This window comes from Sinohyriopsis cumingii, chromosome 13 (genome assembly GCF_028554795.1).
Source record: "Sinohyriopsis cumingii isolate HCF-2022 chromosome 13, ASM2855479v2, whole genome shotgun sequence".
NCBI lineage: Eukaryota > Metazoa > Mollusca > Bivalvia > Unionida > Unionidae > Sinohyriopsis > Sinohyriopsis cumingii.
In genome coordinates, this window is record NC_142973.1 from 71,760,729 (window position 1) to 71,783,156 (window position 22,428).

The 22,428-nt window shown below is 36.7% G+C and overlaps 1 protein-coding gene and 1 long non-coding RNA gene across 2 annotated transcripts in view; one reads left to right on the top strand and one right to left on the bottom strand.

The window, feature by feature from the left end:
* The window catches only part of LOC149785821 (uncharacterized), a 68,605-nt gene that overhangs the window by 22,238 nt on the left and 23,939 nt on the right, over positions 1-22,428 (bottom strand). The gene's annotated exons all lie outside the window — the stretch shown is intronic.
* Positions 17,096-22,428, top strand: part of LOC149785822 (uncharacterized) — a 31,707-nt gene continuing 26,374 nt past the window's right edge. The window contains exons 1-2 of the mRNA XM_089931244.1: positions 17,096-17,174; positions 18,327-18,472. The gene's annotated coding sequence lies outside the window, so the exon portion shown is untranslated. The remainder of the gene's footprint in view (positions 17,175-18,326; positions 18,473-22,428) is intronic.

Sequence of the window (22,428 nt, forward strand, 5' to 3'; positions counted from 1 at the left end):
TTCCACGACTTTCTCGTTGACGTTGGTAAACAGTGGATGATCGTTCGCGTTCGCGTTTGTGTCAAACTTGCACGCGAGTCATGTCGCGCTTATATCTGCGTAGACGTCGTTGGTGGTAATGTACATCTACAACGAGTCCGTATGCATGTAAAGCATCTTAATGTTGTCACGTATCGCGGCATGATCGAGTCCCATTAGAACTCTTACATGAACAGCTTCGACAGATCCAACACGGACGCGTAAACGTACTTCCCATTAACTTCAGCTTAGATTTCGTCCTGTGTACGGCAAAGTGTCTTCCATCGAATATCGTGCGTGAGGCGAATCTCTGTTCGTCAATCAACCTGTAAATATTTCGTTGCTTGATATGCCTGACGAGGTCTCCAGTTCCCTATGGTTTCCCAAACACGGAATTGCTCCTCGGCTTCAATATGTCCTTCTCAAATTTGTTCGTTGCTGAAGTTTGCAGATCCCTATTCATCTGAATGTGAGGGGTCATCCATGCGCGTTGGTTCAATCGCAAAACTAGAATGATTCGTGACACACATTTGTACAACCACAGATAAAATGTAGGATTCATACGTGGACAACATAGTTGAGCTTATTGCACGAAGTATCAGCCAGAGTGGTACATTCCGTGAACTTACGCCCGGAGTCGCTAACGGATGCACACTGGTAGAGTGAGAACAACTTGCGGAGAATCAACAATGTTTCCGAGACCAGAGAATAATCATTATGTATCCCGAAGCTTGTCTGTGTATTCCAAGTCGACTTTAAAGTAGTATTCATGGTCGCTGTTGCTGTCATACTTTACTAGATGTTGGTGAATGTTTACATCCAAGGGTTTGATCCAGGTAAACTCGCATACATCGGTTGCACTAACGTGTTTCGATACAAATACATGATGTAGCTCTGACAGCGGGGCCGTATCCGCTTGGGTTTTTAGCACGAGGGAACCGGTCATTCATCAGGAAAGTTCCGCCGCGGTTACCACTTTTGGTAAACAACTTTTGATAGAAATTAGTGAACAGTTCAAACTAAATTTTACTTTCTCGACAGCAATGCATCCCAAACTATTCCTGGCGATAAATATTGAGCATTATTGAGCTTGTATGCACACATGGCGGTATCACAAAAAGTTTCAAACACATCTGTGCGCAAATACAGATCGTGGAAGACACTGAGAAATCGACACCCCAACGCCTAACAAATGTTCCTCACTGTGCGTAGTTGTTGGCGGAAATCCTTTCGCGGGACGGCGACAACGGCAATTAGAATGCCTAAATTCTTGGCAACGGAGTCTCAGACAACTCCGCCGAATCGCTCATATACTCTTCGGGGTAGATTCGTTTGCGTGTAATCAACTTTTGAGCATCCGGTTCTACACACAGCCGCCGTCTCACGAGTAATCGTAAAGCAATCATTACATCACTTAGCAAGGTTGTTGACGAATTTGTCCAGGTTGTAATCAATATGCTGTATCGAGCTAATGACATGCAGCTGGCCTATCCGGAAAGTTATGTATTTTATCACGTTGTTGGGAATGACGTTTTCGTTTCGTTCCATGCGTTAAAATCCTTGCGTGAGTAAGTTACCATCATAACCATTATGAAACAACTAGAAATTCGGTTTTACTGGGATAAATTCTCAGCTGTAGATACAGAGGACTATGTTTCCTCCCCTGTACGCACCGGTGATGTAGCAGAGATCACGAATATTTTCATCAGTGAAGCTGCAAGATCCTTTGTAGATCTCGTCAAGAGTCACCGCGGAAAAGTCTTCACGGGTCATGGTCGTGTCCTTGAGCGAGAAGATCTGTTGGATCCATATTGCTGTAACCTCTTGAAATCACCAGAAGATCACCTCAGCCTAGTAGATGCCGTGGTAATGCATTGGCGGCTTATTTGTTCCATCATATAACAACAGTGTGGCAAAACCCACTGCGAACTTCTTAAGCAACTTGCGTTGTATTTGAATGAATCGTGGAGGTTTCTTGTTAGTTAGAAAGCAAAACATCCACAGAAACCTTCGGGCATTCAAAGTCCGCGTAAATGGAACTTTCTTCTTCCGTTGCACTAAAGTAATTTCAAAATATTCTTACCAGGTTCTGTAATAATTGTACGCTTAGGTTTCTCTTTCGCTTGAATACTTCTTTGGTAAACATATCATATAGGACCAGCTGCCTTGTTTTTGCGTCGTTGTTAATTTATTATCAAGCTCTACAAGTGTTTATGTCGTCTGTTTATTAATATGGCAGGCATTTCTCAAATTGTGGTGATCTTTGCTGTCTTCGCTGGGCATATCAATACATTTGATGCCTTCCTTTTGATGTTTCCCTGTCTTTGGAACGGTGACTCAGTAAATGTCAACGACTTAAAGTATTCTTGTACAATATCATACAATGACTTTTCTGGCATTTTATTATATTCTTGACAAAGATTTTGTTGTGTTTGCTCAATGGCGATACCTAACACGTTTACTGCATCAAGATGCTCCGATTACGTCAATGAAAAATTATACAGGATCATTTGGGCCTCTTACACAGCTCTATATGACTCATTTATGCTAAATAGTGATTTAACCTTTTCTCTAACGTTATAAACGCACAGTTGGTCTGGTAGGTTGATTCTCCTATTAGCCGCAGAAGTAATCTCTTTCACAATACTATATGTATCGAACTGTGTTGTTCCTAAGGATACTTTGTAATAGCCCATTACAGGTCTCTAACAACGAATCACGTATGTGTTGCTAGAGTATATCAGTGTGTTGGTATAGATCTGCAAGCTCACAAACAAATACTGGATGCAAAAGAGTCTCGCATTTGGGAAGCTTTAGTCGGGCGGATTCTTGCCGTGCATAAGCGCTATCGCTCCACACGCTACAATCACAGATGCACACGTGCACAAAAGAAATTTCCAATAGGTAAAGTCATGGGGAACTAGAATTGGTTTCAGGTTTGGGAACTGGAATTGTTGATTGGTCTGAAGCGCCCATCAGTCTTCTATTGCCTGCTATGATATGTCTGTATCTATCTGTGTGTCAGTCTCCCTAACATGATATGTCAAGTTATGTCGCTCTTTGTTTTGTGTTTCGGTTGATATATCGGTACAAAGTCATTAATGGTACCAGTTAATGTGTGTGTGTGTGTCTGTGTGTGTGTGTGTGTGATTTGGATTTTTAACGTAGCTTAAACAATTTTTAAGTCATATCGCTACGATGTCTGTAGTGTGGCAGTTTATAGTGATGTCTAGCACTGGGGCATCATGCCACAGACATGCAGCATAATGTCCCACCCAGTCACATTATCCTGACACCAGGCTGACCAGTCCTAACACTAACCTCTTAATGCCTAGCGCCTTGCAAGCAGCTGTTAGTACCATTTTTGTAAGTCTTTGGTATCCCTCAGTTGGGGATCGAACCCACGACCTCCCGCATCTGAGGCTGACGCTCACCAGTTAATGAAAACATACAATTTCGTCAGTTGAACTGAAAATTAACCATTGGATGTTTTCATATTTAACAATCAATTTTAAGTAACCTTTTACCCCAGGCCCCAACTCCCACTTACAACAAACAAAAACAAATAAAAAAACAGGAGAATGTTTATCAAGCAAAAGAATAGAAAGTATTTCTTCAGGTGTAACATTGTTATAACCTCTATGACAAGTGGCATGGTATTATGGATTACTGTTGTTTATTACACATCGCCTGCGGCTTCATGATTTATCTTATCACATCTCCAAATATTATTGCTTCTGTCTTCGTAATGAGTTTTGGAACACTCCCTAAGCAAACATGGTGGGTGGGTGTTATAGAACCACATGTATTTTTGTGGGAAATTTTTGTGTGTAAATTGCAAATTTATTGTTTTTAGAAATTATTCAGCAAATCCTCAGCAGGCATACATTCATTCATAGATCTAAATGTATACTTGTAAATACACACACACACACACACACACAACATACATACATACATACATACATGTATATACATACATACATGTATATACATACATACATACACATACATACATACATACATACATACATACACACACACACACACATACATACATACATACATATACATACATACATAACTTTAATGGAAGAAAAACATACATACATACATACATACATATATACATACATACATATACATACACACACACACACACATACATACATACATACATACATACATACATACATACATACATATACATACATACATAACTTTAATGGAAGAAAAACTCACCTACATCACGCGAGCGCAAATCGTATGATTGAATTTAAATTGTTCCTTCATTTCGTTATATTATGAAGATAGTACTGAACTGAAAGGGTGGGAGTGGAGTGCTCTAATTGGAAACATACAATCATACACTATTTTTACTTTTACGATCAGCACTTTTAATTGTAATCGGTGCCTACTCCAGCCATGTATACGGTACATGGATTAGACCTGACACAAGACTTGGCTAAAAGCATATTTATTCCCTCGTTCCAAATCAGGACGTGTATAACATGAACAATTATCCCTAGGACATTACGTAACGAAAGACATACCGTGTACTGCTGACCTGAATTAGTATCACGGCAATCAGTCCATTAAAATAATATGCATTCTTTTATCCTAAGTAACGTTTTCCATAATCCTCTACCCGCGGCTACGTGAACATAGAAGTATATCAGCATGAAACACGTAGAGATAAAGTGCCACTGAGACTGACAACCAGTCTGTGTATATACTATATTTTTAATATGAAAAGTACTTTTCTTCCGGAGTAAGTGGAGAGAGGCGAAGAATTGTGCAGATTTTCGCGTCGGCTTTTTTCTTTTGTAAACAACATCGGAAATCCAAGTCCATGCCTCAAGTCAAAGCTGCATTAATGATAACGTGTCCATTTATATTAACTATAAATTGAAATTCTTTTCTTTTTGTGAAATGGTAACATGAAAGTGTATGAGCTACTTACTGCGTGTAAAGGAAGAAAACTAATATTCACTGTGATTGTGAAAACAAATGGTTTTCGCACAAAAACGTTAGCTTCACATGTAATGAAGCCAACATTTCGATGATTTGCACTTGAGGTAAGAAAAATGCCTATTAAGTCTGGAGTCAAAAGATTATAGGTCAATGTAACTGTGACTGGAAAAATAAAAATAGTTTCTGCAAGTTACGTCAAAGGGGCTTAAACTACGTAATAAAAAATAAATAAATAAATAAATAAAAAATCAAGAACCAATAAATAAACAATAACCCAACAAGCATTTTATAGTCCTAAATAGACATTTATTTCCCTAAAATATAAAGTCTAAAAAGTGAAAGAATTAAATATAACTTACAGTATATTATGAGTTAATAAATTTCCTAAATGAACTATTAATTTAACAGCAACCCGAAAACTCTCCAAAAGTATTCAGAATGAAAGTTGTAATGTGCTTATGTGTTAGCACCACAGACGAATCACTGTTCTAATATTCAAAAGGTTTTACTTGTGTTACGAAATTATGTATCATCTTTTAAATTTAAAACATAATTTTTATCTCAAGTCGCTTGAGACTAAGAAGTTATATTTTAAATCCTTTCATTCAAAGATTGGCACTATAATAAAAGTATACGTATACTTCGTCGTAAGAGTTCCATTCATGACAAGACCGATCGCAGGTGAAATCAACAACTAAACCGGTCAAGAATAACACGCGAATATGAATGTGTGTCACGTAAACAAAGCATGTGATTCAATATGCTATTGCCCGATGGAAAACTAACACACGCGCTCTAGCATTTAATTGGTTCAGTGAGATTTGAAGGTCAGAATAGGACTGTTTGTGTATGCTGACGACCAAGTTATTGTGAAAGGGAATAATACTATTCAGATTATTCTAGAAATGGTTGTGAATCAGATATGTCCTTGAATATTTCACGGTAATGCAAAGAAATTAATGCATATCAAATTACTTGAATGTTTCACGATAATCCAGTAGGGCACTGTCTGTTTAGTATAAATATTCCAGCTCTGCAACTTCATCGACAATAAATAAGTAAATCTAGATCTAAACTCTTACAAAAATGAAATGTAACTGTGGAATAAGAATCCTGTGTTTTATTCCCTTATAATCACTCATGCGCAGCAAATAAACAAACCAGAATCACTAGAAAAAATCCCAATCATTTAAATTATTTTATATTGCGAAATACCATAGCAGTCAATAATTGACATTTGTTATAATTTAATCAATCACCAACTAGGGAAATCATGACGCATCGATAGTACAAATGCCATCCCTAGATGACATGATGTTATTCTGATGTCCATTCAACGTTCACGTCCTATTTAGACCGAAATATAATGTTGACCAGCAATTGGTAATTAGACTTTGATTTATAGATGTAAATGATACATTCATATACACTTCTTATATTACAGGTTAGTCACAGAATTAAACAATTAAGAAATATTATTAACCAAATGACCTAAATAAAAACTATATTATAAAAAAAATATATGTGATATAGATATCTGTAACACTACATAATATCATTAGTTCAGGATTACAGACCTCAAACTTTTTCAATGGGTTGAGCTTGGGGTAAGAAAAAGTATGTTGATTTGGGGTCCAACCCACTTAAATATCCAGGACATCTCCTGCACACAAAAAAGGCACACATAATTCAGGTATCGACCAAGATTTTGAATAAATTGCACACTGGGAACGAAGAAGTCTGTTGAGTTTATGATTGAAATGCGAAATGTCAAGATCACTGTAGTTGAAAAAAGAAAAATGTTTTTTTGCAAAATAACATTCGTTTCCGAATCACGTATTTTAATCAGTGTTTCTGGATGGTAACACTTGATACATAGAAGAAAGCTTTTTAATTTCGCGTCAAACTGTAAAAGGTAGAGGTCACAGTGACTAAAGGAAATATGGAATTTGCATAATAGCCTACGTTATAGAGCAAGTTTGTAATGGTTAAAAATTTTGTCGAGATAATTTCGCAGAACGTTCTGTTGTGGTCAGCGTGACAAGTAAACATTAAGAACCTTCTAGAAAGTTATTTTCCACTATTCAATGTTTTCTTTTTAGGAAATATCAATTGTGACCTGAGGTCATGTAGAAGACAAAATAATCTTGTTAATGGAAAATTAATAATTTGTCCTTTACCGTCTTGGTTGAATCAATTGTATTATGTCGTCTCCATTAATTCTTTTGGGCTGGAATTTATTTTTTTCAAATTATTTAATTCAAGTGAATTTTCTCTGCAATCACCACTTGCTCTTGAACATAACATTCTTGGAAATAGAGGCATAAATTTATACTGAAATTTCAAATAAGGAATTAATTCTTGGATTGTATTATTGTGATCCAACAAATGACTGCTGACAGATCAACATTATATGTGCCACCACAGTAACATCAACACCTTCACCTTTGTATTTAATTTGGATTTCCACTAAAGTTTATTCAGAACATTAATTATTAAGACTTCTATATGTAATTCTAGGATTATTCGTAATCTAATTCGCAAAATCATGAGTTCCTTTTCTATATTTTTACTTTGTATTCTAAGAAAATAAATTATTTGTTGAATTTTACAAAGCTTGTTGATTCTCACACTTTTCTATTACTTATTTTAAGACCCTAGATTCGTAATATAAGACAAATCAGAGAAAACTTCAGGAAACCTTGGGCCATTTGAAATATGTGTCATAAAATGATATTTTCCAGTATAGTTATTAATAAAGGCGGGCTAGAAAGGATTATTCTGACTTCGATGGGACCGATACAATTTGTGGCGGTAAAAGAATGTAATCTTGACTGGCTCAGCTAAACGAGTGTGTGTGTGTGTGTGTGTGTGTGTGTGTTCCCAGACGGAATTCAGGCTTTTAAGAACACCCCCACCGGGTAAAATTAGTCAGTCTAAACTTCTGAGGCAAGCCAGAATTTATCTTCACGACCTAGTAAAAAGTACTTTTATCATTATATTATTTAAGAGGCGCATGTGGGAAGGTTAGGGACACTAACGGAGATATTCGACGTCATAAAAAGGTGTGATTTTTTAACAAAGCACACGGTTAGTCTTAATTACATACAGTATATGCTCATTGATGTAAGTTTGTAATTATTTGTTGGATGTGTTCATTTTAAATGCATACATACATATTTCCTTGAGTTCAGAAGTATTTGTTTGCATGCATTTTGTCTCAAATGTTATATGGCTCATGTATTATATGAATGAGTTCCGATTTAGTTGTTTTGTATGTAATAGAAATCATGTATCACAAAGGTTTGGTCACGTTGTGTTTGAACATTTGCTAATAATTTCTGCCTCGTGTTTAAACATGGTCTTCTGATAGAATTCGTAATTCAAAGTGCTTTGGGTAATGTCAATACGCGTTATATAATATTACGACTTTAGACCGATTCTGAGACAAAGAAACTACCTGTCCGTGGCTTTACCATTGCGTCACAGTCAAGTTAGCTGTTAATTCAAAGAGAATCTTGCCGCGGTGGTGAGAAACTCTGTTTGTTTTGCCATCACCCAAAGATGTTAGCGGTCGGTTTTGTCTTAGAGACCGGAAAACCCCGACATTATCACATATCAGTGCTACTATCCAAGGCAGTTTTCAAAGAGACCAATGGTATCCAATCAGAACTAAAATAGTCAAATTTTGGGCGGGTTTCTCACTTAGCCAGACATTATCCTGTTACATTCATTTCGGAAGAGAAAGTAAAGTTTTGATTTGACTAAAGAAACATCACGTGTTCCGAGAACGAATTGGGCAGTCGTAGAAAATGAGCGGAAAAAGGAGTTATAGGAAATTTGGACGAAAATTGGAACAGAGGCCTCTGATGAAGATTTCTGGGTGGGATTGCACGCCACTAAAAGAATAGAGAAAGAAAAAGACGTGGAAGGCACGGGAGAATAGGTAGTTGTGCGAAGGCGCAGAGCCAGGAGAATAGGCAGATGTGCGAAGGCGCTGGGCCGAAGAACGGAAACAAGGGTACCGGAAGTACGGGTACGAATGAAGTTGCAGATGAGTATGATAGAAGGGACACGGGAAAACAACACTCTAACCTTTAATTTCACGTGATGAAATAACTGGCAACTTTAATAGGTTGTGTATTGATTGGAAGCAATTGCATCGAAAATTGTCCGTAATTGTTGAATACCGTGATATAGTTCATTAAATTGTTATTCCTTTCACCTTATTATTTTTTATATTTTATACACATAGACCGTCTGCCTTGCTGAGACTGGGGGCTTGCTGCTATTTAGTCTTTTAATTATCCGTCCTTCTCCGGTGTTAGTAATAATTCCGTAGGGGGCACGTGATAGGTTTCTTGCATTTCTGGCGAGAAGTAAATTATCTGTCTTAAATGAGTTGTATCATGTATGAGGAGAATTGATTTTTTATGTCTGAAAATGTATATCAATAAATCGTTAATTAGCAAAGTAACGTAGTTAGGACAATGAGTAAAGTCCAATTTGCTGTGTAATTAATTTGTTAATTCTTTTCGACCGAGAATCGAGGGTTGAAGCATTAGAAATGTGTGTCGACGGGCATAGGTCAGCAGTTAATTTATAGCCACAGCGAGGCAGTAAAAGTTATCTGAGAGGTCTAATTATGTCATAGTTCCAATTAAGAATGCAGGAAGCTGCAAGAAAAGACACAAATTCACGTTAATAGGGTTGTGATTGTATATTAGGTTGATGACTGTTAGTTCTGTTGAATTACGATAGAAAATATCTGATGTTAAAATGAGTGGTGATATTGTTTGATCCTAGGAGAAGAAAAAACCTGACACGTATTTAAGTTGGTTATTATATTTTTATTGAAGGAAAACATAAGTCTGAAAAGATCAAGTGTACAGCCAAGACGGCTGGTGACCCGAAGAGGCCAGAGAGAGAGAGAGAGAGAGAGAGAGAGAGAGAGAGAGAGAGAGAGAGCGAGGGAGTGTGTGTGTGTGTGTGTGATATTTGGAATTTAAGGAAGATTTAACAATTTTTCGGTCAAATCGGTACCATGTCTGCAGTGTGGCAGTTTATTGTGATATATATAGCACTTGGGCATCTTACCGCAGACATGAAGCATGATGTCCCACCCAGTCACATTCATTAATTTCATATCCTATTTTATTGTTTACTCGATCCGGACAATAACACCGTGGACGATCATCTCCTAGATAACGATAATTCAAGCACCGTAAGATCTCTCATATCCCACCAACTCCTGACAAAGTTCCTTGACCACACTTTGTGGGTAGCCATCATTTTCGGGGAATGCCAGAACCTATAGATTCTGGGGATTAAAGGTCAGAGGTCACAGTCATATTTAGCTTAGTAAGTGTCCGCAGTGTGGCAGTTTATAGTGACGTCTAGCACCGAGGCATCATGCCACAGACATGTAGCATGATGTCCCATCCAGTCACATTATCCTGACAGCAGGCCGACCAGTCCTAACACTAACCTCTTAATGCTGAGCGCCTAGCGTTGGAGGTGTTAGTACTATTTTTATAAGTCTTTGGTCTGACTCAGCCGGGGTCCGAACCAGAGACCTCCCCGCATCCGAAGCGGACTTTCTAACCACTTTGGCCACCAGAGAGGTCAAGTCTTCAAGTTTAATAAGAAAGTAATATCTCTGCAGAGTTCAAGTCAACATATCTTAACTAAAGGTCGAGGTTAATGAGTAAATAAATTGAGTTCAAAACTGCACATCTTGACTAAAGGTCGAACTTAATGAAATCCCCAAGTCAGTATCTCCAATGTCTACCATATCATACTAGTGCCTACACGGAGGGAAACTGCATACATGTGGGTGTTTGCTGTTCCGTTCCCTTTTGTTCATTTAGATTTTATAATTCATATATTGACTAAGTATTTGTAGAGATAATGATTTAATTATCACAAATAGCACGAAAGTAAATGATATTTCTTTTGTACTGAGCAGGATAATATTTTTTTGAAAACATTTTAAACAGGTGCATCTTTTCAGTTGTCAAAAAACGATGAAAACAACATTCATCATATATTTTTCTAGCTTGTAATGATATAGCAAGAGGTACAATAGAAAACCATCCTGTTTCAAATGATTGATTTTGATATTGTTTTTGGGTGCATACCTTGTCAAGCTCCATCATTCCTATATAAGATAACACTTTAAAAATCCTTTTAAAATAATGTTCCAAGTTTAAAATAAATTAAATAGAAATTAGTCGTTTCTAAATTTTCCTGTAAGGTGGCGTTTCGAATATGGGCAATAAAATTTAGTGCACGTATGTGTCATTATTTATGTGTCATTGTTTGTTTATTTTTATTCTGATGTAACTGTTTACTCGAGTGTGTTCTACTTATTTTGATGAAACTGAGTATTCGTGGTTATTCTGATATAACTGCCTTCTTTAGTGTTTGAGGTTGTATATTCAAAGCTTTCTGCGGATAAAAAATTATTCATGATAATATTTTGATAGTAATCCGGAATTGTTTACGGCATCGCCTTTTCTAAATTACTCTTTATTGTGCCATGCATACATTCATTCTGTGCTTGCAAGCAACACCTTAATGACGGAGGTGTGAAGTGATACGTAAAAAACAGACGCAAAAACCATTTTGTGTGGTAAAGTAGGAGAGCAAGATTTACTGTCAAACGGCGTGGTGGACAGTGATATCCCAATCAAGAGAATAAAGAACATATGTCGTTTTAAACCTGATAATTTCAATTTATTTTATTCTTCGATCTATATTTATGTATTTATTTTTCTTGCAGTCGAGATCTTCACTTCTAATTCTTTGAAAGTAACTGTAATGGGAATAGGATTTCACCTATATAAAATAGAAAAGCTATGTCTTATATTTGAAAATCAACATTTATTAAATCATTCTAGTCGTTAATTTACATGGCATGGTAAAAGCCATGTTAGCTTGGTTCTGATTTTTATTTTTCACCGTCTAAATATACCATTAGATCTCTATACGGAGGTGCAATTGTTCATTCAAAAAACCGTAAAAATGAAGATCAAATTTCTTAAGATTTAAAAAAAAATGTCACTTGAATAATACGCTATTAGTCATATACATCTCAAAGGGTTTTGACGTCATTTTGTCTTCGTTTACAAGAGACTGATTACAAATTTCGTCTTGCTTCGAATTTGTGTTGAGAGATGTTCGTGACTGAGATAACTTTAAAATTAAGGTACATCGTAAAATCATCACCTTCATTAATGTTTGAATAAAAGAGAAATCATATATCGACAGTGTGAAACAATCTTGTGAATAACTACTCTTTTAAGTGACATGTTAAAATCAGCACGGAAAGTGAAAATGTTAAATTTCCATTTTAATTTTTTTGTCAAAGCTGAAAAAGAAACAGATGTCAGTTCTAGATAATAAGAACACAGTACAGTGCTACTACACTAAGTACAGTGAGTGCTACTACACTAAGTACAGTGCTACTGTACAGTGCTACTGCACTAATTACAGTGCTACTACACTAAGCACAGTGTTACTTCACTAAGTACAGTGCTACTACACTAAGTACAAGTACTGCTACAATAAGTATAGTGCTACTACACTAAGTACAAGTGCTACTATAATAAGTATAGTGCTGCTACACTAAGTACAGTGTTACTTAACTAAGTACAGTGCTACTAGACTAAGCAGTGCTACTAGCCTAAATACAGTGCTACCACACTAAGTACAGTGCTACTACACTAAGTACAAGTGCTACTACACTAAGCACAGTGTTACTTCACTAAGTACAGTGCTACTACACTAAGTACAAGTGCTACTACAATAAGTATAGTGTTACTTCACTAAGTACACTGCTGCTACACTAAGTACAAGTGCTACTACACTAAGCACAGTGTGACTTCACTAAGTACACTGCTACTACACTAAGTACAAGTGCTACTACAATAAGTATAGTGTTACTTCACTAAGTGCAAGTGCTACTACACTAAGTACAGTGTTACTTCACTAAATACAGTGCTACTACACTAAGTACAGTGTTACTTCACTAAGTACAAGTGCTACTACAATAAGTATAGTGCTACTACACTAAGTACAGCTAATACAACTGTTATTGTATGAATTCATCAAGCTGACGCTCAACGTTTAGCCGATGTATCAAAAATAAGTAATATTGCATGGACATAAAATAATAATTCAACGATCAAAAATGTGCTGTGCGAGAGTATTTAAAAAGTAATTAATATCTGTGTTCTGTACAGGAAGTTCATGTCATTGAGCAGTACGTCAGTGCATTCTCTGAAGGTACTCTTCATGTCTCTTTACACACTTTCTCATTCTCAATATCCAGTTATTAAACCTCATTTTGTATTCACATATTGGTAGGTATTTACATATTGAAAAACTGTACATCTAACCGATAGCGGCTTTGGAAACAATCTACCCTAGAGCGAAATTTGTATACTGAGATTCAGTCATAAAACACTCAGCGCTAAATCAGCACTGTATGGAGGGTGCAGCGAAGCCATTACTGTCAGGTAGTGTAATACATAACCTCGGAAGTAGTTGTAGGAATACACATTAATTGAATGTGTTTGGTGATGAGCCTCTGGTGGTCTGGATCACATATGTTACCACAGCAATCCAATTGGTGTAGATGGATACCTCAATCGAAATTTCCTCGGCTTTTTCCGTTATCTTAAGGAAAAAAAACTCCGATGTAATTCGTCTTCATTGAGAACTATATTCTGAACTACTTTTGTTTATATGGAACAATATGGCGGCGGAAAAATACAAAGGCACAAAGAACACCCTCGGCATTGCTTTTGTAAAATATGTGGTGCTCGCCGCCATAGGCATATCATCAAATCATCAAACACGTCCGAATTTATGTGTATTCATATAACTACCTACTTCACAACATGACGGATATGGCTGAGCGATGTTCCGATCGGTGTGTGTGTGTGTGTGTGTGATTTGGATTTTTAACGTAGCTTTAACAATTTTTCAGTCATATCGCTACGTTGTCTGCTGTGTAACAGTTTATAGTGATGTCTAGCACTGGGGCATCAAGTCCGCAGACATGTAGCATGATGACCCACCCAGTCACATTATCCGAACACCAAGCCGACCAGTCCTAACACTAACCTCTTAATGCTGAGCGCCAAGCGAGGCAGCTGTTAGTACCACTTTTGTAAGTCTTTGGTATGACTCGGCCGGGGATCGAGCCCACGACCTCCCGCATCCAAGGCAGACGCTCTAACCACTAGGCCACCGGAGCGGTCGTTCCGATCGGGATACCTCTAGTACAAGTGTTAGGACGGATGGTTCGGTAATTTTCTATAACCATATGCAACACTTAGGAGAAAAATAATTCCAGTGACACTATGAGGGTCACACACAGATACATGGACGACGGGGCCTTTTGTATTGAAAACTTATGCGTGTAAAACCATCAGACACAGATACATGGACGACCGGGCCTTTTGTATTGAAAACTTATGCGTGTAAAACCATCAACAGTCAGACTACGTAGAACAATCTGTTTTTTTAGGCAAGTTTTCCATGATCCAAACTTAGTTATTTTATCTCGAGTTGGGTTTATAAAAGTAAATCCATGTTTTATCCAGAACATGGTACATCTTCCATGGATTCGCGACCATCTTATTATGATGAATCCACCTCATAATTTTTGGAATGACAGGGACTAGCATCCACAATCTATATCCAAGTCGGCCTTGCTATCGTTGGGAGAGTACCCTAAGAGCGCCCTGAGTTTACAATATGCTTTTTGCACAGTAACATAATTGTCTTCCTTCTGTGATATATCTGAAGGTGTCGGATGTGCTGCATGTGCACAATTTTGTCTATCGATTAGCGTTAAATTTATTGACAGGTTCAAAGAAGCATCAACGTTGAAGTGAAATATTCAGAGCTCTCCAAATACCTCTCGCATCTTTACGCGCAGCTATATTGATTGCAGTATCATTAACCAATCAAACGTCTGTATATACTTAAATTCGCAGTCAGACATACCATAGTCTGTTTACACCCCAAACAGCATTTGACTATTACAAATTTTCAAGTAAGGTACGGCTATTGGCAATGAATATTGATTACGATGGAGAATCGACTAACTGGTTGTAAAATAAAGCTACCAGTATGAATGTAAATATATCTTCGTCTTCAGATAAATTGTAAAACAAAATCATCAATGTGCAATCAAACACGAAACCATCTTCAAATGAATCCAACACATACGCTCATTTAAAATTCATCTGTTTGGTCGGACACGAACACATAAGAATTAAACTATGTCCAACAATATGCATTTTTGTTTTTAAAAAAGAAAAAAAACTCCAGTATGTATATCTAGTGCATTTCAATGAACGCGTAACTTATTAAGTGCATCAGAAATGCACCTGAATTATTTAGTCACCTAATGAGAAATATTATATATTTTGTTTACATGAAATTCATTTCCCTTAAGGTATTATGTTTACATCTCAGCCCAGACATGTGTCGTCATGTAAAAAAAATCAGAAACGTTTTGTTTTTGAAAATCACATCAATCATCAATTTTAAATATCATGTTTATGTAATATGTTTTTAATAATATGTTTCCAACTAAGAATAACTTTCTGCACGGTGTGTGTACGTCAATGATCTTTGCTATCGTAGCTAACATGAATAATTGCAATACAAAGGCAATAGCAAGAACTACAACCTAAAGTAGCAACAATTTCAGCAGGAAAGTTTTTAGTCAGTAATAGTTTAATGGATTTATTATTCTCTCATCAGCACATGAATTACGTCTAACTGTTGTTTAATGCGTTGTATACATGCAAATAGGTAAATGCAATAAAATAACTTCTTCAATGTAAAAAAAAAAATGTGATGCCTACTCACACTATCCGATTGGTAAAATTAATACCAATCAAAACTTTTTTAGCTTTTCCGTTGTCTTAAAAAAAAATCCGATGTAAATCGTCTCCATTGAGAACGATATTCTGAACTACATTTGTTTAGATGGAACAATATGTAACTGGTGACCTCTTTCTTTTCCAAAGCATGACGGGTACTATAATGTAGATCTCTATGGATAAAATTCATTTTCAAAAAGCATGACGGGTACTATAATGTAGATCTCTATGGATAAAATTCATTTTCAAAAAGCATGACGGGTACTATAATGTAGATCTCTATGGATAAAATTCATTTTCAAACTGACCAGTATGAGACTTGAGCGTATAGTGCCAAATATTTTACTTATATTTGCAACTTTCAGTTATTTTCTGAGAATTCCATATCGTATATGGCTCATTATTGAAAGTCATGAGTATCCTATTTGCTAAGTAGTTCCGGACTGAAAAGCATGAGTGTTCCATGTGATATGTATTTCCGGACTGAAAATCGTAACTATTGCACGTAGTATGTAGTTTCGGACTGAAAACCGTGAGCATCCCGCGTGTTATGTAACTCCGGGCTGAAAATCGTGCAAAAACTTAAATTCTACCTTTATATCAAGTACTTGGTTTTCCTTATTTTTTTGTTTTGTTGATTCGTCAGTGACTTTAATAAAGGCATTAATGTGTATAGTTTGTTTTTTATTTTGTGGACATTTTTTCATTGATAATTCCTAAGCGTAAGCTTGCTGCACGAAGTAACAATTATTACCTTTGTTTAAATCCCCAAAATGCAGCTATCAAATATTCTAGCTGGCAAAGAGACAACGGCGACATTTGATTATACAATGTTCTGGTCCGTACAAAGAAACGGCGACATTGATTGCACATTCTTATTAATAATTAGTCATTAAAAAGAACGAGAACTTGATTTAAATAAAGTTCATTTCATATATTTTAATAAAATGTGTATTGGATATTAATTAACTGAGTGGGGATATAATACGTTTGGAGATCAATTATTTGACTGCGTGGCTTATCTGAGAGTGCTTAATGCACAGAAAATTCAGCAAGGTGAGTTTTCACACGAAAAAAAATAAGATTATTTAGACCCGCTCACATACCTATGATACGACGGTCTCGATCGATCGATTTTGAAATGCTGTCTTGGGTGAATGGTGCTTGCATGATATTCGACTGGTTCAAGCCAGTTTGGGTAGCAGGATATAACGAGAGGCAGGGACTGCGTACGCCAGTGTATTTTATATGTCAGTTTTGTTCTTTTCTTGGCACGTAAGTTTATTTATTTTCCCTACAAAATAAATATATATTAGCTTTGCAATGAATGTAAGGATTACGAAATAGACCCAGGCTTTACTTTCATGTGCACATTTCTGGCACCTATTTTATACATGTAGACGTTTTATACATGTAGGTGTTTTTTTTTACATGTGGGTGGTGGGTGCATCGCTTGCAAAAAAAATGCCAAAATACAAGTGTTACTGTGGTTAAGATACAACCACAAGTGATGGTCAAAGAGTAGACGAAGATACTGATAAGAGTAAATTGCGACTGCATTTTACTTTTCACGCGGTTCAGTCGAGTACGGGAAGCCGGTTATATTACGATGAGATAGTCACTGCTGTGCACTGGTGTCTAAAGTAAGTTTTCATTTTGTTATTTAAGTCTATTCATTTATTAATTTTACCTGCTTCCACAAAGAAATAGGTGTACTTTAAGTTTGACATGAATTTTGAGATTTCAAAATATTCTTTGCCGTCACCGTCATTAACGGCAATAGACTAGTCGTAAAATGCTTGAAAATTATACTTGTTTTTTTTTTTTAATTGATTTCCTTACGGGTATTTACAGTACTTAATTTAATATGAGTGAAACGTGCTTTCGTGTTTCTTTTGGCCGGTTTTGGCAGCAAGATAGGCCTATAATTTGATAACGTAGTCACGGGTGAATAGAGTCACCAGAATCAAGCTAATCCCCGGAACGGAGTTTAAATTCTGTCTTTGTGCATGATATTTGTACTCGTTATAATATTTTTATTAGTCTTTATAATAAATCTAAATATTTATAAGCAAATATATTTGTCGTACTATTTTTTTTTGGATTATTTATTGTTATCCTAAATGTATCCCTCCCGATGCCTGACCATCGTATTTTATCACTTGAACATATCATTGATTTTTTTGTCCAAGAAATTCCTTACTTAGAAAAGATTCGATTAAGTGTTCAGGCGGACAAAAATGTTTATTAATTTGTATTATCCTTTATTAAGTTGTATTTAAAATAAGTGAGTTTTTTTAACTGATATTTTGGCAACAAGTATGTGCTTTGCTCTATAAATAAAAATTTTGCTTTCGTTTTAAACGTTTGCTTTTCAGTAGCGATTGGAAAATATCAGAATATCAAAACCATTGGTTCTTTTTACAGTCATTCCAGTGAATACCTCCGTTCCGATTTCTCTGGAATAATAAAAGGTATGCAGTCAAGGAAGTAATCGACTTGAACGATGAATTAAACTGAGTTACCGTTCGTCTTGGTGATTATATCCATCGCTCTGCATACCAGTATCACAAGTAAGTTGTGTTCTTGTATATTTTCCCTACTTCGATTTGTCACATATTTTGAATACAAGCGTTCGTTGATGTTTCCTGGTCATACACATGTCCGCAGTACTTATTTTTCAAAGATAAACGAGAGAAAAACTCAATTTCGATAGTTTTATATGCATTGAGCATGGCCCTTTATACACTGAAAAGAAGGGCCACTTGCTTTGCTCGAACATTTTAATCATCTGCAGTTATATTACAGGTACACCAAATGTGTAAGGTATGACCATATACATGCACAATGTGTGCAATCAGAAGTGCATTGGAATTACATACACAGAGAAACTCATAAACGTGTATATTCTCTAAATAAATACAACTGAATTCTCTACACTTCCACCCCACCCCACACAAGACATAATTGTATTTGTTGGGTATCCATGACTCGGGTATGTTACCCGAAACCGAGGTCATTTGTTCTGGCTAACTTGGAATGAAAAGAATAGTTTATAGCAAATGGTCACTTGTCCAGTATTGTACGATTAATTATAAGGAATATGTACATTTTGAAATGCTAGTGAGGAGGCACACGTTTACATAAAAAAAAACTAGTCTATACAATCCATTCAAACGAAGGACACGCATAACTATTGACTAAAAAAATGGAAACTATAGACCACGCCAAGAACAACGGGGACCCCCATTGCCTCGCAGAATGAAAATGAGGAGAAACATTAATAAGCCGTACGTTAACGGTTCAGACTCGGAGATTTAGTGCAGTCATACTTATTTGCCGTTCTTATTTTCATCCGAGACAGATATTGAATCGTTTCCTGAATCAAAGGAAAGTCACGTTATGATTATTCCTTCCCTAGGCAGTACATCGGTCGTTAATTGTTAATTTGTTACTTCATACAGCAATGTGGCAAACTGGTGATTCAGGACAGTTCACAAATGTAGAAACACATGATGAAGTTTGTGAAGGAGATCGTGTATCAAACATGTATTATACTAATGCAAGTGTGCCTAAGTTTATAATATCAAGAACAATTTGTAGACGTTGCCACCCTATGTTATAAAATCAGAAACCATCATACATTATTTAATTACTAAGTTTGCTTTATTTGAATACTATTATTTGTTTCATAATAGTTATTATCTATAAAGTTTGTTTGTTCAATCTGACCTACGAATTTAACGCCCGCTTTTACATTTATGGTCTCGGATGCGGGAGGTCATGGGTTCGATCCCCGGCTGAGTCATACCAAAAACTTACAAAAATGATACTAGCAGCTGCCTCGCTTGGCGTTCAGCATTAAAAGGTTAGTGTTAGGACTGGTCGGCCTGGTGTCAGGATAATGTGAATGGGTAGGACATCATGCTACATGTCTGCGGCATGATGCCTCAGTGCTAGACATCTCTATAAACTGCCATATTGCAGACATCGTAGCGATATGACTGAAAAATGGTTAAAGCTACGTTAAAATTCCAAATCACACAATACACTTATGGTATGTATTCCACTTCAAACGAAAGACGGTAATAATTTTCAGCAGTCATGAAGACTGTAGACCATGATACACAATGGTCGACATGGGAAATCTGTACACAAATAGAATTAAATATCAATGCACGTAACTGTTGACAAAAAGAGAGACCATGTATATCATGGCCAACGAGGACTTGTTTATACAGAAAGAACAAACTATGAACCCAGTATCAATATAAACTTTGGAAGCACAGTGTTAGCTAAAACATGGAGACATGTTCAAACATCAAGTCTGAAATATAAATACAAACGTTGGACACACAATGATAGCAAAAAAAAAAACACGGAGACTGTGGACATTGGGACATCAATCAATCAAAATGATAGCAAAAAACACAGAGACTGTGGACATTGGGACATCAATCAATCAAAATGATAACATGCACTCACATCTAGTCTGAATTATCAATACAAACTTAGGACGTACACTATTAACAAAAACATTTTGACTGGACATTGATACATCATGGAAATTGATTGGACATTGATACATCATGGAAATTGACTGGACATTGATACATCATGGAAATTGACTGGACATTGATACATCATGGAAATTGACTGGACATTGATACATCATGGAAATTGAGGATCAATGCAAACTGAGTTCGCACACTATTGACAAAAACTTGGAGACCGCATACATCATGGATAATTGAAATTCGCGTTAACTTGTAAGATAAAATTGAAGACAAAACCGCATGAGGTCGTGAATAAAGAGTTCAGATTTGAATGGTTAGCGCAAACAAATTTAATAGTTGTTCGTTGTTTAATCTGATCCTCGACCCTCTCCAGAATCAAACGATGATTTCATTATGCTGACCCCTTCCCTAGGTAATACATCAATTGTTAATTGCTAATTCATACAGCAAGGTGGCAGCTTGATGGTTTCATGCTTGCATACATGGAGTGCATAAACAGGCTCATTTAACAAAATGTCGTCAGTGATATTTCAGATGTGAATAAAAATGTATCAACCCATTCCGCAAAATATGAATGCAATCTATCATTCCTGACATATGAAGCTGAATTTTTCATGCTAGTGTTGTTGCGTTTATTCTATTTCGATTGCATTATGTTTATTAAAAATGAAGTTTCTTATATTCTACATGATTATGGAATGCACACGTTTACGCTGATGGTCTACAGTATCGAGAAAAAAGAAAGACACACTGAATAATTTTATTAAAAAAACATGGAGACTGTAAACAGAGGTTCATTACGGAAATCAGGTCATATTTTGACAAGTACTCTAAACAATCAATGAAAACTGAGGATACACCTTTTAACCAAACCATGATGTCTAGAGATAATGGTACAAGACGACAATCGTGACATCTTTACACAAATAATCTGAACTATTAGGTAAAACAAAGGGTGAACGCAGTTAGTTACACAAAAATGTGTAGACGGGAGAATGTCACGTTATAAGTAAGGAACAATAGCCAGATTGCAACATGTATATGCTAGACCCTGAGGTTAATTATTCGCTTCATAAATGTTGCGAGTGTAAGCCGACATCAAAAAGACGGGGGTGGGGAAGCCAGTTGTATATTACATGGCCATAGGAACTTGTGCTGAGTGCGATTCACAGGTAAGTGGCATGAACTGCCGGTGTTGGCTCAAAGGAACATCAAGTGAGGGTCGTAAATCCACCCTTGACAGTCTGCCGGGGACGGGGCAATGTCTGCTAATTATGTAGACCATGGGTGACTCGACATCCACTCGGAATTGAGCAAGGCGTGGCCACCATTGGAATCGCAAGTTTAAATCTAGTGTCTTGAAACTAAACGTCAGTTGTCGCTAAACCATCTTGCGGGAAGTACATACTCCGACGTCATTCGAAATTGGCGGGAAACATTGTTATTCTGGGAATTACAAAGGAGCTTCGGAAAGGAAGCTTTTAGGGACCGGAGGAGCTGTAGGAGACAGAGAAGGGAAATACCCCGGTACAGTTGGTCCCGAGTCTCTGGGAGACAAGAAAAGGAGAAAACGGAAGTGGAGGAAGTGGAAGGCTGAAGGACGTGATTGTTGGACTGAAGAGGTACTGGTTACCAGTCAAGAAATACTACAGATGAGTAGAAACACAGGACAGGAGGAAAATCTATCACACTAAGTCAGATGATGAAATAGGCCGTCACTTGGTCGAGTGAAAGGCGAGTGATAGGGTTTTGAATATTTAATTTCATTCGAGGAAGGACTATCTGTAATTGAATGGCATTAAATTTTTGTTTATTTGAATCTCACCTTTTGTGTATTCAGTAATTTAACTGTCGGCATCGCTGACTGGGGGCTCGGAGCTTTGCATCTCTATCACTACTTCAATTCTAACAAAAACGAGCCAGACTGGGTCTTCTGTAATAATTAAAGATAATACAGGGAGCACCTCACCCCAACCTAAGGTAGTCTACGAGACCACTTTACAGGGAAAATG